We start from the raw sequence: 6,570 nt of genomic DNA, 5'->3' as shown, positions 1-6,570 counted from the left end.
CCAGCCCCAGCAAACGTCCGGCCGTGGCTCCGCGCTATCACGGATCCAGCTATGGCTGGCTGCCCCGGCCACCTCTCCAAGGGGCGGGGCCTGGCACCCTACAAGAAAACCTGTCCCCAGGTACCCTCGTGGAGTAAGGATGGGAGCGCACCCCCTCCAAAGATCCCACTTTTCCCCTCTAGTTCCCTGGCCACAAGCACAGGTGACCCTGCGGCCCCCTTCTCTTCCACCAGGAGGGCCCCAAGAGGATCCTAGGCTCCAGCCAGCTGGGCGCTTCCCACTCACAGAGGCCTCTCTGTCCCCACTGCTGCTGGCTCCTCCTCTGGCCCCTCGGGACAGTCTGGCCTGGCGTGCCCGCTGCAGGACAAAGCCACTTTCTCCTGTGTCCCCAGATCCCCATCTGGTGACCAGCTCCCTCTGCCTCTTGCTCTTCTCTGCTCCTTCCCCTGGCTGGACACTTCAGCTGCTCTCCTGGTTCCCACAGCCCTGTCCCCCTGCCTCTGCTGTGTTTCCAGCTGGATCTGGTCACTCTGTCTTCATTTGGTCTGTCCACATGGGAGGTGAGACCAGGCCTTAGCCTGGGTTCTAGCCCTGGGAGCCCATCTCAGGGCTGGCCAGTAGAACCCTCTAGGCGCCAGGGAGGTGTTCAGGGTGCAAACACCCTCTCTGGACAGGGCTCCAACCGGAGACTTGCCTTGGCCCTCTGTGGGTCTCCCACCCTCCCTCCTGGGCAGGCCCCAGCTGGCGTGCCTACCTGGGCCTCTGTCCTCAGGCCTGAGCCACTGGTGCCTGTGTCTTAAGCTGTGGAGGCAGCTTCCCAGGTCAGGGAGTGTCCTGGGTCCACTTCTTTTCTGGGTCGCTCACTCTAAGTGGGACTCCTTCATGGTAAGGAATGTTGGAAAGACTTAAGAAGCTCTGAGCCTGGAGTAGCCCATCAGAGCTCGTTCCTGGAAGCCAGCTTCCCCTTTAATGGCAGGATCTGCTCAAAAACCCAGCACAAAGCCGAAGCGGGAGGATCTCTTGAGCTCGGGAGTTCAAGACCAGCCTGGGCAACATAAGGCAACCGTATTTCTACAAAAAGTTTAAAAAATTAGCCGGGCACGGTGTTGCATGCCTGTGGTCCCAGGTACTTGGGAGACTGAGGTGGGAGGATCCCTTGAACCCAGGAGGTTGAGGCTGCAGTGAGCTGTGATTGAGCCACTGCTCTCCATCCTGGGTGACAGAGTGAGATCTTGTCTCAAAAACAAAACAAAACAAGCCAGCACAACACGCAAGCCCTTTGTTCAGCAGTCTCGTGTCCCCGTCCACAGCCCCCAGCATCCCCACACCTACCCTGTTTCCAGCACAGCCCTCACCGCAGGTGCCAGGCCTGGGGTCCCTGCACTCCCTCACTTCCGGGCCCCTGTGCCTGGTGGCTCTTCTACCAGGAAGGCCTTTCCCCTCTGCTCCAGGCTGACCACCACATCCTTCAGAACTCTGCTCCGGCCCCAATCCCCCTCCCCCTGAAGCCTGCTTAGATAAAGCACCGTGGGCAGCTTTTTCCTGTCCCAGGGGTCCACGGCTATTTGGAAGCAGAGCAGGGCTCCCTCTAGGCCTGGCATTGGCCTGGCCCACAGTGGGTGCTCTGTGGATGGCACTGGGAAGCCTTATCCAGTGAAGTCACATGGGAAACACCATCCTTGAGTGGGCACCAAGCCAGGCCGAGGCCTAAGGGATGGGGAAGGGCTGGGAACAGCTCAGGGGGATGGCAGGGGAGGCCAGTGTGGATGTGGAGTCGCTGGCCAGCAGTGAGCAAAGCTGCTGCAGCTCAGGACAGCGTGGTCAGCAGTGTGTCGAGGCCAGGTCAGCCATGGCCCCGCATGGAACTGAACCCACCATGCCAACAAAACAAGGGCTTTTCACACCATCCAGAACCCTGGGGGAGGTGGCCCCAGCTGGCCCTTGGTCTGTGGGCTCTTCTGTGGCCCCTGGCTGGGTATTGGAGGAAGGTATTAAAAAAGACTGGAGGCCGGGCGCGGTGGCTCAGGCCTGTAATCCCAGCTCTTTGGGAGGCTAAGGCGGGCGGATCACCTAAGGTCAGGAGTTCGAGAGCAGCCTGACCAACATGGAGAAACCCCATCTCTACGAAAAATACAAAATTAGCTGGGCCTGGTGGCACGTGCCTGTAATCCCAGCTACTCAGGAGGCTGAGGCAGGAGAATAGCTTGAACTCTGGAGGCGGAGGTTGCAGTGAGCTGAGAATGCGCCATTGCACTCCAGCTTGGGCAAGAGGCTGGGCGTGGTGGCTCAAGCCTGTAATCACGGCACTTTGGGAGGCTGAGACGGGCGGATCACAAGGTCAGGAGATCGAGACCATCCTGGCTAACACGGTGAAACCCTGTCTCTACTAAAAAATACAAAAAACGAGCCGGGCGCGGTGGCTCAAGCCTGTAATCCCAGCACTTTGGGAGGCCGAGACGGGCGGATCACAAGGTCAGGAGATCGAGACCATCCTGGCTAACATGGTGAAACCCCGTCTCTACTAAAAAATACAAACAAACTAGCTGGGCGAGGTGGCAGGCGCCTGCAGTACTCGGGAGGCTGAGGCAGGAGAATAGCGTCAACCCGGGAGGCGGAGCTTGCAGTGAGCTGAGATCGGGCCACTGCACTCCAGCCTGGGCGACAGAGCGAGACTCCGTCTCAAAAAAAAAACAAAAAACAAAAAACTAGCCGGGTGAGGTGGCAGACACCTGTAGTCCCTGCTACTCAGGAGGCTGGGGCAGGAGAATGGCATAAACCCGGGAGGCGGAGCTTCCAGTGAGCTGAGATCGGGCCACTGCACTCCAGCCTGGGTGACAGAGCAAGACTCCCTCTCAGGAAAAAGAGAAGAAAAGAAAAGAAAAGAAAAAGGCCAGGCACGGTGGCTCACGCCTGTAATCCCAGCACTTTGGGAGGCCAAGGCAGGCGGATGACAAGGTCAGGAGATCGAGACCATCCTGGCTAACATGGTGAAAACCTGTCCCTGCTAAAAATACAAAAAAAAAAAAAAAAATTAGCCGGGCGAGGTGGCGGGCACCTGCAGTCCCAGCTACTCGGGAGGCTGAGGCAGGAGAATGGTGTGAACCCAGGAGGTGGAGCTTGCAGTGAGCCAGGATGGCGCCACTGCCCTCCAACCTGGGCGACAGAGCGAGACTCTGTCCCCCCCCCCCCAAAAAAAAAAAAAGACTGGAGGCTGTGCCTGGCTTTGGGCGTGGGACTAAGATGTGGTCCTGCGTCCTTCCTGTCCTGAGCTCTGGCCACTTCCTCCTTGCACTCCACTTTCCAGCTGGTCTGATAGTTTCCCAATGCTTCAGTTTTTAGTGTTGTGTCACCCCTGGAGGTCCCATGCAGTCCCTGTACTTTTGGAGGCCCCATCTTAGCTGTAATTGTGTTCTCACTGTGCAAGCCTGGACCACTCTGGGCAGAGGTGGCAGGAAGACTGGCCCCTCTGTCCTCTGATGTATCCCCAGCAGTGGGCACCAAGGGAAGACCTGGCAACAGCCACCCAGCCCCTGAGCCTCCCAGGGCACCCGTCTGCGCTCTTGGCCTCTGAGCCTTAGGGCCCTGCTCCCCTGAGTTGTTTGTGAAGACAGTTACCTGGCCACAAGGTGGTCCAGGAGGTTGCTGCCCCCCTAGCCTTGCCAGCACTCCTACCTGTCTGCAGGCTCTGTCGGCCTGGGTAGGGTCGCTCCTCCCCTTCTGGTGCTGCAAGTGCCTCTGGCTGTACAAACCTTGATTTTCTAAATCCTCTATTACAGCCCAACCCACACCTTGAGGTGGAATTTGGAATCACCCTGACCTAGAGGGCCAAGAGTTCGTGTCCTGACACCTGCCTCCAAGAGACATGTGCCTCCTCTGCTGCCCAGCCCTGCAGGGGTGATAAGGGTTCCCATGGACTCTGACCTGGGGCGTGGAGCCTGCTCTGCTCACCTGATTCCATGTGTGCCATGCCTACCCTCCAACTCCAACGTTCATCTGAACTGATGTTCAACCACCACAAACTACTGGAGTAGAACAGGCCATTCATTCATTCATTCATTCAGCAAGTACTCCCTGAACATTTGCTGTTGCCCAGTCACGGTGCAGGCTTGGGTTCAACACTCCCTTGTTCAGTCAACAAACATTGATTGAGTGCCTACTGTGTGCTGCATTTATCTGAGGTGATGGGGGTAGAGCAGTGGCCTAAACAATGCCCCCCCGGGCTGGACACGGTGGCTCACACCTGTAATCCCACTTTGGGAGGCTGAGGTGGGCGAATCACGGGGTCAGGAGTTCGAGACCAGCTTGGCCAACCATCTCTACTAAAAATACAAAAAATTGGCCGGGCACGGTGGCTCAAGCCTGTAATCCCAGCACTTTGGGAGGCTGAGACGGGCGGATCACGAGGTCAGGAGATCAAGACCATCCTGGCTAACCCAGTGAAACCCCGTCTCTACTAAAAAATACAAAAAACTAGCCGGGCGAGGTGGCGGGCGCCTGTAGTCCCAGCTACTCGGGAGGCTGAGGCAGGAGAATGGCGTAAACCTGGGAGGCGGAGCTTGCAGTGAGCTAAGATCCGGCCACTGCACTCCAGCCTGGGCGACAGAGCGAGACTCCGTCTCAAAAAAAATAAATAAAATAAATAAAATAAAAATACAAAAAATTAGCTGTGTGTGATGGCGGGTGCCTGTAACCCCAGCTACTCGGGAGGCTGAGGCAGAAGAATCACTTGAACCCGGGAGGCAGAGGTTGCAGTGAGCCGAGATTGCACCACTGCACTCCAGCCTGGGCGACAGAATGAGACACTGTCTCAAAACAAAAAACAAAACAAAAACAGCAACTCCCCGCCTTTGTGGGGTTCACTTCTCACAGGGGAGTCAGGCAGCTGAGAATGCAGAAAGGCAGCCTGGCACGGAGATGGGAAGTTGTCCACCGAGTGGGTGTGGCCTAGAGAGCTGAGGCCTGACCAAACGTGTCCCCAGCCACACGTTTCTCTGGGGACAAGCGGTCCAGGAAGGAGGAACAGGAAGTGCAGAGACCCCGAGGCAGGCCCAAAAAGCAACTCCATGCAGGTCCAGGAGAATGCATCTGGGCCTTGCCCCAGCGGTAAAGCCCCCTTCCGAACTCAGTGAGGGCATGTGTGTGGAGGTGGGGGCAGAACCCCACTGCAAGGAGACACAACTGCCTGAGGGGTCCACGGGCCAGCATGAGGGAGATGTTACTTTTCATTTTGGGTCCTAGATCATCGTCAGAGGCGTGTGAACCAGAGCAACTCCATCTTGAATGGGAGCTGGGTAAAATAAGGCCGAGACCTACTGAGCTGCGTTTCTGGATGGTTAAGGGATTCTAAGTCAGGATGACATGGAGGTCGGCACAAGATACAGGTCATAAAGACCTTGCTGATAAAACACGTTGCGATAAAGAAGCCAGCCAAAACCCACCAAAACCAAGATGTCAATGAGAGCGACCTCTGGTTGTCTTCACTGCTACACTCCCACCAGCGCCATGACAGTTTACAGATGCAATGGCAATGTTAGGAAGTTACCCTATATGGTCTACAAAGGGGAAGCATGAATTATCCACTCCTTCTTTAGCACATCATCCAAAAAAACATAAAAATGGGCAATCAGCAGCCCTCGGGGCTGCTCTGTCTGTAGAGTAGCCATTCTTTATTCCTTTATTTTCCTAATAACTTGCTTTAGCTTTACTCTACGGGCTTGCCCTGAATTCTTCCTTGCGCAAGATCCAAGAACCCTCTCTTGGAGTCTGGATCGGAACCTCTTCCCTGTAACAGCACAGTTTTTGTTTGATGTGTTTTTGTTTTTTGAGATGGAGTTTTGCTCTTGTTGCCCAGGCTGGAGTACAATGGCATGACCTTGGCTCATGGCAACCTCCCCCTCCCAGGTTCAAGGGATTCTCCTGCCTCAGCCCCTGGAGTAGCTGGGATTATTTTTTTTTTTTTTTTTTTTTTTTGAGACGGAGTCTCGCTCTGCCGCCCAGGCTGGAGTGCAGTGGCCGGATCTCAGCTCACGGCAAGCTCCACCTCCCGGGTTCCCGCCATTCTCCTGCCTCAGCCTCCCGAGTAGCTGGGACTACAGGCGCCCGCCACCTCGCCCGGCTAGTTTTTTTGTATTTTTTATAGTAGAGACGGGGTTTCACCGTGTTCGCCAGGATGGTCTCGATCTCCTGACCTCGTGATCCGCCCATCTCGGCCTCCCAAAGTGCTGGGATTACAGGCGTGAGCCACCGCGCCCGGCAAGTAGCTGGGATTATAGGTATGCAACACCACGCCTGGCTAATTTTGTATTTTTAGTAGAGACGAGGTTTCTCCACATTGGTCAGGCTGGTCTCAAACTCCCAACCTCAGGTGATCCGCCCGCCTCGGCCTTCCAAAGTGCTGGGATTACAGAAGTGAGCCACCGCTCCTGGCTTTTTTTTTTTTTTTTTGAGACAGAGTTTCGCTTTGTCACCCAGTCTGGAGTGCAGTGGTGCAATCTCGGCTCACTGCAACCTCCACCTCCTGGGTTCGAGTGATTCTCGTGCCTCATCCTCCCGAGTAGCTGGGACTATACA

Source organism: Trachypithecus francoisi, unplaced genomic scaffold, assembly GCF_009764315.1.
Source record: "Trachypithecus francoisi isolate TF-2019V2 unplaced genomic scaffold, Tfra_2.0 Lachesis_group16, whole genome shotgun sequence".
Taxonomy (NCBI): domain Eukaryota; kingdom Metazoa; phylum Chordata; class Mammalia; order Primates; family Cercopithecidae; genus Trachypithecus; species Trachypithecus francoisi.
This window is presented reverse-complemented; position numbering follows the sequence as displayed.